Source organism: Pteropus vampyrus, unplaced genomic scaffold (genome assembly GCF_000151845.1).
Source record: "Pteropus vampyrus isolate Shadow unplaced genomic scaffold, Pvam_2.0 Scaffold67, whole genome shotgun sequence".
Taxonomy (NCBI): Eukaryota; Metazoa; Chordata; class Mammalia; order Chiroptera; family Pteropodidae; genus Pteropus; species Pteropus vampyrus.
In genome coordinates, this window is record NW_011888848.1 from 1798026 (window position 1) to 1812778 (window position 14753).

At 37.7% G+C, this 14753-nt stretch overlaps 1 pseudogene; it reads left to right on the plus strand.

The window, feature by feature from the left end:
* Nucleotides 1–1237: 1237 nt before the first annotated feature.
* LOC105293049 lies at nt 1238–10794 on the plus strand (annotated as a pseudogene).
* The last annotated feature ends 3959 nt before the right edge of the window (nt 10795–14753 follow it).

Genomic DNA, 14753 nt, shown 5'->3' on the forward strand with positions numbered 1-14753 from the left:
TGGAAAGAAGGAGAAATTCTGAAAAACAAAAATCAGAAACACGACATCAACAAGAAATTTGAATTTTAGTACAGTAACCAGGAAGTGGCTGTTCTGATGCTTTCTTTGCTGTCAGACACAGGAATGAGAGAAGACTATACACAAAGAACAATCTAGTGACAAATGTGCAGCCGTTTGCTCTGTGACAACATCCCCAACATGGAGGTTTGTCAGGGTGCTTGGTAGAACAGATGTTATCCAAATTGCCTGAAGGGCCAACACAACTGTGTTGGACACGTGGCCTGCTCAAAAGAGAGTGGGCAGAACTCTCACCTCATAGACTATATTCTCACTGAATATATTCTGACTGAAAGCACTCTGACAGGTCCAAAACATGCTGTACCAAACAAAGAGCCCAGTACAATGGAAAGAGGCCGAAGAATGTCTCTCTTTTACAAATTACAAATCTCAAATTTTGACACTACCCTGACCCGAATCTGGGTCACTGTGACTAATTAGCTCCCACTTCAGATACATATTTTTACCTCTGGTGTCTCTAATTATGCCCTCCAAATACCGATTTCACCCCCCAACTATCGCACAGCCAAAATGACGATTATAGACCAGAAGTACTCCTAAGGCCATCATTACTTTTGGCCATTTTAATGGCCAAATATGACATATAACAAATGTGACCTAATGGCCAATATGACATATAACAATCCTTGTAATGACTGTGTGATAACTGCTCATAACTGTAGGGTTTTCAGCGCCACCAGGAAGGTACTAACCACATGGATAGTAATGTGGCCATAACTCTACAGATTCCTCCAGCCTCCTCTGTACTCTTAGAAGCACTTGATACACTCTTAGGTGAGAATCTAGAAGAATCACTACTTTCTCCCTCCATCACTATCACTATCCACTACCTCATCTGAAGATATCTGACTTTTTTCCTTTCTAGTCAATTCTAGGGGAACCAGGAGTCCTTATTCTAATTGAGTCCTTATTTTTACGTGATATGGAAGAAGCACATGGGCTTTGAAATCATGCACATTGCATGACCTTGGCAAGTCAGCAAACTTCTGCCATCCGGGAGTTCCTCCGGTGTTTAATATCCCTGTTTTAGGCCCTTTCATTATCAGCAGGTCACAGTTTGGCCACCACCTATCACAAACAGGAAATGCTGCATGGCTCAAGAAATACTTCTCTGTGAAGCTTCTTGTGCCACATAACATACCTGCTAGTGACAAGTGCTATGGCGGAAAGCCTCCACCCTCAGAGTTCTGAGATGAGGTTACTGGACAAGGGAATGGAAGCCCAGCCCACATCTTTAGTAGTTGTGAATGCAGTAAGGGACAATATCCAACAATATCCAGAGCTGAGCTTTGAGATGAGATAGTTAGGAATTCAAGCTCTGGAATAAAAAATACCAAGTTCTACCACTTACTGGCTGTGTGATATCAGATGACTAACAATGTCTTCAGCCTCGGTTTCTGAAAATGAGAAAAAAAAATGCAACTTCTATCTTGTAGGCTGCTGAAAAGATTAAATTAAATTGCATCCTTAGTTATATTTATTGTTCGATGATTTTCTTAGGAGAATTCAGGCAAGAAAGTCAGAGGCTCTCCCTACCCTGTATTTCCCATATTCCTAGAAGGGTTAGCAGAGAGAGGGAATGTGCCAGTAGAGACATTCTTCCATAAAACCAATTTTGTCTAATGAACAGGTGCCCTGGTATGAATACTGTATAAACAATAATGATAGAAATATTCACTTTATAGGATAATTATGAGAATTAAGTGAGATAAACTACATGAAACTACCTACAGTCTAAGAAATCATTTGTTTTCCTTTTCCCTTTACATGGTTTGGAAAATGTCTAAAGTCTTTATTTAGTAACTTAAAAAAAAAAAACAAACCAACATTTTTTTACCTAAAATCTAAAGAAACTTTCTTCCCATGATAAATTCTTGGAATGCTGTGTTGATTAGAATTTTTTTTCTATAATCTCCCTTTTCTCACCCTTTGTGCCTTTCTTTCCACTGTTCCTCCATTCTCGCGTTCCTTCAATTTACATTCTGTTGCAGAATCCTGGTACAAGAGATTTATTGGGGCACCAATCACAGAATGACTTTTTAAATGGTCAGTTTCTACAGAAGAGAATCCTAGCAGGATGCATCCTGCCACATTCTGATAGACACTCTTTTTTTCTGATTTAAAAAAAAGTCAGACTCTTTTGGTATTCTATGCAAATGAACTTTGACTATAAGTTGGAGACACATTCAGCTGCCTCCTCAAGCAAAGATATTTTTCAATGTCAGAATTCTTGAAAGTCCTTGAATAAAAATTCACTTCCCTCTAGAGTTGTATTGATGTATTTTTAATATTGCTACTTTTCTTTCATTGTTGCCTAGAAATGCATTCTAATTTTATTTGTAGTTTATAATAAAAAGGATCCAAGGGAAAAACTAGTAAGGGTCTATTGAAAGAGTTAAATCATTTCCCTGCAGCTTTTCTAAGCGGAACTGATAGTCTTAGTCTGACTCAGAGAGCTGGACTAGAAAGGCTGCCAACATCTGTTTTGGTCAGAGACAGATAAAAGAGACTAATTCATAGCGGGAATAACCTATGTATGGCATTCTGTATTCCATTACCCTTTTCACAAAAAAACACCCATGATATAGATAGACAGATATATTTCTACCTAAACTTTTCCACAATGGAAATAAAAGTGAAAGGCTCAAAAGAGTTATTATTGATTTATTTACCTAGAATGAAGCCAGGAGGAACAGCACATCAACATTATTACCTTGCAAGGGTGGGTCTTGGCCATTTGACAGAACTGGTCTTAAAATTTTTAAAAACAGAAATGAAAATTACTTTTCAAATACCCATAGAAACATAGGTTAGGCCTGGCATAAACTGAAATGCAAGAATAATGTAAAATCTTCATTTTATCCATTATTTTCAACCTTCTCTCCAGTAATACTGTTAACGTGTAGCCAAATAAATTAGTGTGAGACCCACTTTTCTCATTATTGGCAAGGATGCTAACAGGTAGGCAAGAGAGGTAGTAAGCTATCTGGTTAATTGATGAAATGAGTAAGCCACACAGAAATAATCAGGACATGGCTATATCTAAAGATCAACACAAGAAAAAAACATTTTGCATTTGCCAGGGGAGCAGCTGCGAGGTGGGGAGGGAGATTTGGGGGCATTTTTTGGTTGGTCAGCTGATTGGCTGGTTGGGATTGAAGACTGTCGGTTCCATTTGTTACCTAGAAACACACAAAAAGCCCCCAACACCCAGGGTCATCAAAAAACTTGTTCAACTCTGAATTATTTCAGACAAGTAGCTCAGGCTTAAAATCTACTTTCCTTTTTTGACACCAATCTTTGCATGATTGAAACAGTGTTGTGATAGAAAGGGTTTCATGATATACATTTGACAATAATCAGGAAGATCTTGAGTCAAAGAAGCCCAGTGGATGAACTACATGCCACAGTTTTGACACCCAGAGCCTATAATTCCCATTAGAGGAAACTCTCCACCTTCAATACTCTGAAAGTAAAGAGGCAGACGCTCTTGTTCTTCTTCAGGTTTGAATCGTCATCTGCTATTGTCACGACTAATCCTACTCTTTTGCTCTTCTACCTCTTTCCTTCTTTCTTTTTTTCTTGGTCATCTTTCTTTCTCTTCCGTTGCCTTGGAAATTGATCACAGTCTGGGTGGGGAACATGTCTCATACCTGAATACTAGAATCTCATTGGGGGCTGAGACCGAGGACACAGAGAGGGCACTCAAATCAGTAATTTTAATTAAATAGAACAAAACTAAGACCACTCCCAAGGTCCCACACTGAGGAAGAAGCTCCTGCACAGGGAGGATTGGGCCGATGTGGCATATTGTTCCTTACATATCAGAATTTGAAAACATTTGCTTATGAGCAACAGTCTTATAAAAAACAACTGTAGTCCTTGATACTCAGAACACAGTACAAATGTTTTATGTGCCTGTATTCTTTAAACATCTTAGAGCCTTAATTATCCAGAATTCAACAAAATGGAACATTACCACCACCACCCAAAAAATATTTAGAACTTTCTTGTCACCTCAATTTTATGAGAAAGATTTAAACTTTAAGTACTCACAGAGACCACAGGTATAACTGATAAAAATGTCTCCATGTGCACCTAAGACAGTATACATGCAGGCCAATCTCTTAAATCTTCTATAAGCAGAGCATACAATACTGAATGCATAATGATCATTCATATTCAGAATCTTAATTCTGAAGCAGAACAGAGCCATGATAAAGGAAGAAATATTGTTATGCTCTCTGTTCTTATTAAAGTAAGAAAAACTGCTACTGCCCTTTAGAAAGATTTTCAACAAGAGAAAATATTCTTTTTTCTTTGCATTCCAGATAATTGAATTTCTTTTTTCATCTGCCAAAGAATGTCAGTGCTCTGATCCTTCTAAGAAATCTGGGAGTAGTAGCCTGGAATTATTTATGATTTATGCCTACTGCCATAAAGGATTTGGGGCCTGGGATTCAAAGAAGTGATATGACCAATATGCTATACTCTGCCCTTGACTTTCTGACCAAAGATGTGTGCTTCCTCTACTCTAACTGTAAAACAAAGGACAAAGAGTCATAAGATGACAGAATGAGAAGAGACCTTTGCTACTGGAAACTGTAGATCACTGTATAGAAAACCAAGTCTCAGAGAAGTAAAATAACCTGTCCAAGGCCAAAGAGCTCCCGGTAGCAGAACTGGGAGTAGAACCAGGTCCCCTGACTCCAAATCTTCTTCCATTGGCCCAGAAAGTCTCCCCTCTGGCAGGAATTGTTAGCAGGACACTGTTATCAGGGTGAGACCATTTTGCAAAGTCTGTAAACGCTGGAACATGTCCTGGAAGAACAAAATATTAAGTCTCATTTTTCTCTAAACAACAAGTACCACTGTGATACTTAGTCTAATCCAAGATGCACCTCAAATAGATCACAAACTAGCAAAGCATCTCAGCTACTATGTGGCACCACTATATTCTTCCTTTCCCTGCTATTGTCCCTGGGGTTACTGTCCCTGGCAAAGCCACTGATCAAATGGAGTCCAAAAAGCTCCTGCCTTTGAAAGTACCGATTCCCACCATTAGGTTTCCAGATTGCCCTCTTGGGTGGTGGGAGTGGGGAGTAGTGGGGGTCATCAGACAAACATTCTGTAGGCCAGAGCTATGGCATTAACAAATACTAGGCCATTAGGCTTGGGGTGGGGCACACAAAAAAGAAAGGATAATAGGTTATCAGACTAAAGAGGCCTGAAGTACGTATTGGGAGACGGATTATGGCTCCTTGGGTTCAGAGTACTAGAGAAACAGAATGCCATGAGAAGGAAGTCCAAGTAAATAACTGAATCTTTTATTTTTCATGTGTGGTTTTTTTGATCAACCAGGTCCACATTTAAGGTCTGGGGAAGAGTAGCTAGAAAGACTGCCTATTTCTTCTTTTCTTCTGTCAAAGCTCTAGTTGGTTTTGTTGGAGTCCCAACAGCTATCTCAAGCAGGCCAAGTACTTTTGTCCTTCACTTGTGCCATAGCTCCTTCTCCAGTATCTAACACAAAAAAAGACTTTAGCTCTGCGGAAAGAGAGACCAATTCCAAGCAGGAGTAGGAAACTCAACTTCATTAATGGGCAGTGGTATCTCGTAGAAGTTTAAAAAGCAGCTTCCAGGGGAGGAAACGTATTCATAAGTTTAATATAAATTTTACTGATATAAAGAATGCATGGCTACAGTTTATAAATATAATAAAATATGCAAAGCTCTGTATTATAAATTCTGTATAGTCAATTGATTTCTCACAGAACATTTTCCTCGATTTTCGTTTAATTCCTGTATCCTTAGCCAACCTATGGAGGCAATTATCAAACAAGTATAATTCTCACATGAACATTTGTTAATATTTTCATCAGTGTTAAAGAGAAATAAACAACAAAGACATATGTCAGAATAACACTTGTTCATGGATGATGGAAGCAACTTCTTTGCTGAATCAGATACTAGTTTTTGAATACGGAAGAATGTTTTCTCAATTTTGGGGGCTACTCACAATGCAATGACTATAGGCACAACACACATTTAAATTTAATATACATTATTAACATTTTCTCCATTACTTTCTTAAGTCTAGATAATCAACAAAATGATACATGAGCCTTGATTTGTAGCTGATTTCTGAGATGTAAATACTCCCGTCATGCTGATTTCAAACTATCGATGTGCTGTCGTGGAAGGGAGTTTGTGAGGACATCCGCAGCAGTGTGTCATTATACGGTCTGTCCACTGGACACACAGGATAAAAGCAAATCACCCCAACAGCACACATCCTATTAAAATGTAATAAAATATTTAGAGAGAGGTGAGTTTCGGGTATTTGTTACCTTTGTTCGTAATATGACTTATATAATTATATAAGCTTATAGAATTTAATTTTTAATAGTGGCCGTGTTTAACAATTGGCTCACAAAATTCTTAAAACTTTACAAATCAGTTCTCATAAGCTTGTATGAACAGGCTCCAGCACTCCACTGGGAGTAAAATACATTCTTTTAAAAAAGTATCAGGAAAAAGATTACTATTTCATAAGATATGTGTTCATAATAAGTTACAAAGCCATTTATTAAGAAATTGAATTTTCAAAATCCTTGTCCAGTCAGTAGATTTGGCATTTCTGTCCAAGTGTGTGGGGGGTTAGATTCCCCCACTTCCTCCACAGCCTTTAACCACCCCACCACCTCTCCCACAGACACCCGCTGCACAGAAGGGATTCATTTCACACACCTCATGAGAACTTCACCTTGTCCTATCCAAAATAACTCTTTCTGGAGCCAATTTTTTAGTGTAATTTATTCCAGACCTTTGATGGGGAAACTTGTACTCTTGAAACTGTTCAGATGTGCAGCCAGCGGGGAGCTCCTGGGCCACACTGGCTTCTGCAGCCACAGATGCTGCGGCCAACCCCGACGCCCAGGGACACCACGCGGATTTATAACATTCCTGGAGGGATAGCGGATCCGGAGCCTATAAATGAATGCATTATGCTTATCCACGTACATGTTTTTCATCTGTGACAGGTATTTTATGGATTGGAGCCTTCATTAAAATGTTACATAATCCTCCTTTAATAAATAGTGTGAATATTCAATGAAATTGAAACAAGAAAGACTGCCTTTATTTCGGCATAACGGGTTCAAAAATAAAAGGATTCACCACAGACTAAAGACCGATCATCAAAAAGATCAGGTACATTAGATGATGTGATCATACGTCTATCATAGTTTCATCATAATGGAAGAAGCATAAATGATGTAAGGATTTTTTTTTTTTTTTTTTTTTGCTTTTTTATAAGGTCATCTTGAACACCTCACACATAAGATGCTAAAGAAATGCATCATTTAGTCAAATTACTAATCTGGCTTAATTAAAAGCAAAGCCAGGATGAATCAATGAAAAATACTGATAAAAAATACTTTTTACGAGATACTTTTTAAAGGAATTAAGTTGCATTACCCTGCAGTATAAGACATAACTGAAATTCTATCCACATTATCAAGCAGAACTCTTACTTCAACAGCTTTAATGTGTGGGAGGTAACTGTCAACCAGGAAGTCTGTGACCTCAGCTTAAAGAGTCTATACTGTAGCATTTAGCACAATGCCTGGCTAAACCCTCAAAAGGAATTTCTAGAATGAGTGAATTAATTAATATCAATGACCGAGGACAATTTATGAACATTATTTTAAAAGTTTCTTCTGTTAGGTAGATGAAAATTATGTTTGTAATTTTACTTATGACACTAATTTTTAAAATAAACATTTTCTCTATTAATACTATTAAAACATAGGCCTTCACTAAATTTCCACATTTTCGATTATGAGAGTTGATAATTAAGAAGTTATAGTATTCCTCTATTTTTTTTTTTCCTGTCCAGGACCATTTGCCTTTCTGCCATTAATGACACCTTAATTTTCTCCTAGGAAACCATCTCTCCCCTTCTCATAGTCAATCAATCAGGTTGCACTGAAGTTGACCCCAATCCCTGTCCACAGATGGGCGAGCATATGATCCAAATGTGGCTAGTCAGGGCATTCCATCCTGCTGTCCACAGAAACTGATTTGGAGATGGGCGTGTGACTCACTCGGACCAATAAAATCCACTCCCAAGACATCTGCTAGAACTATTATAAGAGAGATAATCTCTTTCTGCTTGTATGCTAATCTGGTAGGGTGTAAGCCTTGTGTTGATGGTAACCACATTAAGCTTAGAGAACCAGACCAGGAATGAGGCCAGTGCAGGAAAATGCAGAGCTGAGAGATAGGGAGAGAAGAGTTCTGATGGATGCCATTATCTGCTTGTCTGCCCAGTGACTAAAGGCTGCTCTATTCTTGGACTTTTTCATTTCATAAACCTGTAATCGAGTTGGGTTTCTGTCGTTAAGAACCAGATGGATCTATTCTACAAGTTTCTTTTATGCTTATTTTCAAAGAGTGCTCTCCTTGGTTATATTTTAAATCCTGGTGAAATTAAATAGATTCCTTCAGCCGGCCATATGCATGATTTAAAATCTTGCTAACCTTTCCAAACATTATAATTATGGACTTCAGTAACTCAGAAAGCCAAGAGCTGTGTTTTAACAGAACCTATGAAGAAAAGGTTTTTCTGTGTACTTTGACGGCCTAAGAAGCTACAAAAGTATCTTGTTTTCTAAAAATAATTCAAATCTTTGAAGACTATGATTTGGAAAGTCCTTTCTCTATGCAGGACTTTGTGTACTGTTAAATAATACCCATCACCGCCAATAGACAGGGATCTATAAATACAGCATTAGGATGGCAAAAAGTACACAGATTCATGAAACAAAAAAACTAGAAGATTGCCATTATTCTAGGATTCACGGAATGTCTCACAAAACTCTTCAAAGGGGAAACTTAAAGAAAACTATTCTGAAACAATTTCTTATCATCCTAAATGCTATACCGTGGAATCAAAACAAAATACAAGAGTATAGAAAGAGAAGCCTCAATCCGAGTGTGGTTCCCACTTTCGGTACATGTCATGTGCATGACCTAGTGTGTTAGCTTTAGTCTCTTCATCTAGAAAATGAGGATACTTTCTTCCTCCCAAGAATCAACTGAGACAGTGAACTTTAAGTATGCCATGAGCTCTATAAATGAGGTATCAACTATCATTTTCATCAACATATTAATATTGTTATGCATACTGACAGAGTTCATACACTTAAAAGAAAATCTGGTGTGGTAAGCAGTTAGTATAGAGCGAGTTTAGCCACAAATCCCATCTGTATACCTGAGACAGACTTGCACAAGGGTCTCAGTACCTCGCAACAAGAGGGTAAATAGCGTGAGTGCTCTTCGGCTTTGTGAACTGTGCTAGACTGTGGGCGGCATAGTGAACCTTGCTTTTCCATGCACAGCCATATGCTAAGTACTGTGAGAGCTACAACGATGTGTAAGATAGTCTCTGCTTCTAAGAACGTACAGGCCATCTGTAAGCGCAAGCATATTTTGCATCATGCACTGCATGAGTGTTAGAACAGATGGGCAGGCAAAGGGCTATTTCAGGGGCAAATAAGATGAGATTAAATCTAGTTAACCTTCACCAAAAATGAGCATTTCTGTACAATTTCAAAAATGGTTTTGGTTTTCATAGGTGCTACGGAAGAGTCTTCACAAGAAAAAGGAAAAATATGTGAAAAGTGAAAATACATATGAAAGGTTGGAGTTTGGGAATAAACTACGAATGAAGGTTTATTTGACTGGGGAGGGTTAGGAACACCTAGCAAAGAAGGCAGACTATAGTCTGCAGGCAGTAATGAGTTACTGCAGCTTTTAAATGAACGAGCTACAAAAAGAAGCCAAAATTTAGGAATAAAACTCAAGCATCGCTCTTTCCGTGCCCAGCGTAGCCGTGCAGTTCTCCCAAGAAGCATCTGAAGCACGTAACAGCTCCAAAGCATTGGATGCTGGAGAAACTAATGGGTGTGTTTGCTCCTTATCCATCTGCCGGTCCCCACAAGCTGAAAGAATGTCTCCCTCTCATCATTTACCTAAGGAATAGACTGAACTATGTCCTAACAGGAAATGAAGCAGAGAAGGTCTACATGCAGTAGTTTATCAAGATTGATGGCAAGGTCCAGACTGATGTAACCTACCCTGCTGGTTTTACAGATTTCGTCAGCATTAACAGGGCTAAAGAGAATTTCCATCTGATCTATGACACCAAAGGTCACTTTGCTGTTCATTGTATTACACCTGAGGAGGTCAAGTACAAGTTGTACAAAACAAGAAAGATCTTTGTGGGCACGAAAGGAATCCCTTATCTGGTGACTCATGATGCTCACACCATCTGCTACCCTGATCTCCCCATCAAAGCAAATGACATCATGCAGATTGATTTGGAGACTGACAAAATTACTGATTTCATCAAGTTTGACACTGGTAATCTGTGTATGGTGACCGAGGTGCTAACTTGGAAAGAATCAGTGTGATCACCAACAGAGAAAGACGCCCTGGCTCTTTTCATGTGGTTCATGTGAAAGATGCCAATGGCAACCACTTTGCCACCCTGCTCTCCAACATTTTCATTATTGGCAAAGGAAACAAACCATGAATTTTTCTTCACGGCAGCAGGAGACTCTCACCATTGCTGAAGGGAGAGACAAGAGACTGGCAGCCAAACAGAGCAGTGGGTAAAAAGATCTCTAGGTAACATGATTGAAAAAGTCTTTGTACCTAATAAAAGCTAAATATAGCATGATAAATTGCCAAAAAAACAAAACAAAACAAAACCTCAAGCATCAGCATGAAAGATTTCTTGAATAGGAAAAAGTGATTGGCAGGTGGAAAAGTAGGGAATACTGTAATTTATCCAGGTAAGGAAATGTTAGAACCTGAATTGTACAAGTTCCAGTGGGCATGAAAATGAAGGAAGATATTTTAAAGACTTCTGTAGATAGATTAAAAATATTACTTAATAAATAATTGGATATGGGAAATAAAGGGAGGCACCAGTACTTCTTAACAGAATGACTGGGAAGTTGATAATAATACCAGTCAAGTAGGAAATTCAAGTAGAGGAAGGAACATGGTTGGAAATAAAGGCATTTTGTATACTTTTGAAGTTTGAGATAGTGGTGACATAGTATAAGAGATAATGAAAACCAGTTGGAAACAACGATGTATATTATAGTCAAGATGAAGATTAGAGCTAGAGACGGAGGATGGTATATAGGGTTATGTGGGAAACGAAGAGCCGGAAGTGACTCAGCCTCTCAGCAGTTAAAGGGATAGAGAGTTAAGAAGGCAGTGGTCCTCTCACCACAGGATGCTCAAAGGAAGATGAAGAAAAGCATTTGCTCATTAAAAGCTCAACTTGATTTAACTGAAATCTTACAATTTTTTAAAAATCCCATTTTATATAGACAAATATTTTAGATTTTTTTCATACCTAGGACCAGCTAATTAACACATTAGTTGCAAAACTAGATATTTTAGAGAGATGGTTTAAATAAAAATAATCATTTACTTTTCTTAAATCCCAAGCACTCTTTCAAATGTTATTTTCCTGATTTTTCTTTCCCCAATTTACTCTTTCTTTTTTTTCCAAAACAAAGGAAAAAGTAACATTAGGGATTTGGGTGAAAATTTCTTTTTTTTTTTTGGTTTTATACTTTTAAATGTTTTCTTTTTAAAAAATATTTTAATCACATTTATTTACAAAATAATAACAGAAATTATAATTCTACAAAGCATCAATTTGAAAAAATATATATAATCACTTAGATAATGATAAATAAAATTTACTTTATTAGAGATGAATGAGCCTCCCATTCACTACTTTTGCTCATTTTTTTTTTTTTTTAGTTGTTTAAGGCAAAAGGGTAAACCCAGTGCCTATTACTCCATTACAGCACAATGTGTAACTCTGATTCATGGGATTTAATATTGGGTTCAGAGATTTGGATTATAAGTTCCAAGAGTTAGTGTTGAACAATTTCTACAGATTTCTCAGTCTGACCCAGAGCCACCTAACCCATATGTGAATGAAGGGGAATCAGTGTTCCTGATAGGAACTCTATTTTCATTTCCATAAGTTAAGATTCAAAATATTAGTATGTATTGCTCTACATTTTCATATCCTAGCATAGTGATTTGGAGGTATTTTCTCTAGCTCTTTGCATGCGTGTGTATTGGGGTGGGATGGGGGTGGTTGTTCCTGTAAACTCACATGTATATATATTTTGTATCCAGCTGTGCGACTGCATTTAGGTTTAAAATAAAATTTATGAGTAAACTTTGCCTAATGCATATAAACAGTAAATAGCTACTTGTGAATTTATTAATTAGAATCCTGTTTATAGAATTATTGTGAAGGATAATCCTTTGTTCACATGAGCGATATCCTACTTTCAGTATGAAAAATATGGAGTGAGGTCCTGTTAAGAAACCACCTTGGAACTTCACTGCACAGCCAGATAGTTTCACTCAAGGGCCCTCTGTGTTTCCCACGTCCTAAGATTAGGTCTTTGTCTCAGAGGAATAAGCTCTTGACTGGACTAGAGCCTTACAGAAGGATTAGTCGCCAATTCACCTGTCCCCTTTCCCACCTCCTCTGACTCTCTTCCTAGAGCCACCTTGGCTGCCTGCCCAGACCCTTGACTTCTTCTCAAATTTAGGCCCACTTTGTTTTTCAAGCCTGACTGAACCCAAGGCCATCTACCGTTCCTTGGCCTTTGGTATAAACTTTCTAGGCTCCTGTCTGCCTGTCCACCTGGCTATTGCTTGGCCCAATGCCCAGTATATGTTAAAAGCAAAAGGCAGGATATAGGAATCTACTTGTTTCCTCTGAGCTAAGAAAAGGCAGCCAGCGGTCAAGAGAGATGGATTTATAAAGTTAAATGAACCAAGGATGTTGCTACAATATTAATACGATTCAACAAAACACTTCTTAAGCCAGGCACTATGCAAAGGTCTGGAATACAAGCTGAATAAGACATTAGCCCTGATGATGGGGGCTCACCTTCTAGTTTGGGAGACAGGCAAGAAAAAAGATTGTAATACAGCATGTGAGAGAAACACAGTTGCTCCTTGCCTGTCTAGTTTCAAACTCTCTACTTTTATTTACATACATGTTGGGACAACAGACTATGTATATTAGTACTATATGACTGACATCAGGTCCGAACTGATTTCCAAAAACAGTTTATACATATGTTTTTCTGACTAAATTATAAATTCCCAAAGAATTAGGGGCCAAGTCCTTTTCCTCTCTTGTCACTCCCAGTGCATAACATAAATTTTTTGAATTAAAGTATATGCAATTCACATATATAAATGTCTACTATAAAGTAATAAATTAATTATACAAGCAATACATAATAAAGTATACCTACTGATAAATAGTAATAATTCCAATTAAGAAAATAAAGATGGTTATAGTTCACAATGGGAAGTTAATAAGTTAACTAAATGGTTAAAAGTTTAATAAAGTAAATGTATTAAAGTTGTTTATTGTTTGTTCACCTTACCCCAAACATTATCTTTAACGTACGTGTGTAGTAGGGTTATAGCCACATGTAAGCAATTATAGCACTGCCAGCACCAAGCATTTAGGTGACTGACAAGATGGCAGCTAGAACTCATATTTCAAACAAGAAAAAATTTAGATTTTGCCACTGTTGTCGTTTTTTAGTCTTTGGGCCAGCATAATCCTAGATGGTTTTGAACCTAGGAAGAGGTGGGTAGTAAGGGTTTAGCTAGCAGTCAAGAAAGAGCAAAAAGTGTGTGTGGTGTGGGGGGGCTGTCCAGTTGACTCTATTGGTTAAGAATCTTCCAAGTGACAAAAAGCCAGACTCAAACTGTTATGACAGTAAATAAATAACAAAGGAAAAATGCTTATGCTTCAGGTACAGCTAGATTTAAGACTCAAACAGTGTCACCAGAACCCTGCCTTTCCATCTCACAATTCTTCTCTTCTCTGTGTCAGCTTTATTCTCAGCCTTCATTCAACTCACCGAACAATTCTACCTTTGGTAGAAGCTGATTGTAATGACATATTTTCTAAAAACATAACTTTGTATTCGATAGTGAATAAAGGAAGAATTAAATTGTTTAGCCACTCAGCTTTGGTATGCTGCGATGTCAAGTTCACAGACAAAAGTATTGAAATATGATCTAACCAAGAGAGGGCCAGCACCTTCCATTTCTGCAGTTCCTAAACTCGGTGGTATCTTCAGTTCTCAGAAATACATACTGTGTTACACAAAATGAAAGATACACAATTGTGTAGGTCTGTTGAAGATTTGAACCCTAGTAAGCAGTACTTATTCAGTTTATCTCTCAAAGACCATGATGTGATTATAATCCAGTTTTTAATTGCATTTTATGTCCTCAGTTACCCATTTGTCATAGTAAAATAATATCATTTCGTTCTGACCTTTGTTTCTGCATTAGTCTATTTTAGCACATACAATTTTGCAAGGTTGGATTGTGTTTTATTCAAGTATTTATTCCCAGCAGAGTGCTTGGTTCAAAGATGGTGGGTAATAAGTATATAATTTTTTTTAAATAAATGGCCTCCATCTTCAACAGTCGGTTAGTCTGGTGTTTTGCTGATTCTGCCAGTCCTTAAATGCCTGCTTGCTAATTCATCCACCTAGTACAGTGCCTATATCACTCAAGATTCTGGA